The sequence below is a fragment of the Schistosoma mansoni genome (assembly GCF_000237925.1).
Source record: "Schistosoma mansoni, WGS project CABG00000000 data, chromosome 1 unplaced supercontig 0076, strain Puerto Rico, whole genome shotgun sequence".
NCBI lineage: Eukaryota > Metazoa > Platyhelminthes > Trematoda > Strigeidida > Schistosomatidae > Schistosoma > Schistosoma mansoni.
In genome coordinates, this window is record NW_017385990.1 from 417,891 (window position 1) to 418,445 (window position 555).

Genomic DNA, 555 nt, shown 5'->3' on the forward strand with positions numbered 1-555 from the left:
TTACTATTTTTGAAGGTGTCTTCTTGATCAATAGTTAATGAAAAATTATAATAGTTTTCTACAGTCTTACTTTACTCTCCCTGTCATTATAAGAGACTTATTTCATCTCAATAATTAGGAGGTATTAATTATTACGCAATCATATCAGTGGTAATCATTAACATTCAATCCTGTTTCAAACTGTTATAGATTTATTAAGAGGAAAAATGAAATCATTACTATTTTATAAGCAAAGATGGATAGTGGTTAGCAATATCATCCAGTTTGACGCACGTTTCGTCCTATTTGGAACTCGTCAACTGGATGTACCTGCATTTCAGAGTTGATCCAGTTCATCCAGTACCGTTCGCTTCAAACGCTATCACGTTATCCACTTAGGTATTGATTCCTGATAGCCACCTGCTTGTTTGTGTTTACTAATTGAAATTGGATCGGTTGTTCTCTCTTGTTATGGTTATTGTTAAAATACGAGTCTCCAGGAAGAATATGTGGTGTTTATATGAACTAATGATTTTTTGTAACTGATGATTGTTTGATAAGCAAAGATGGATAGTG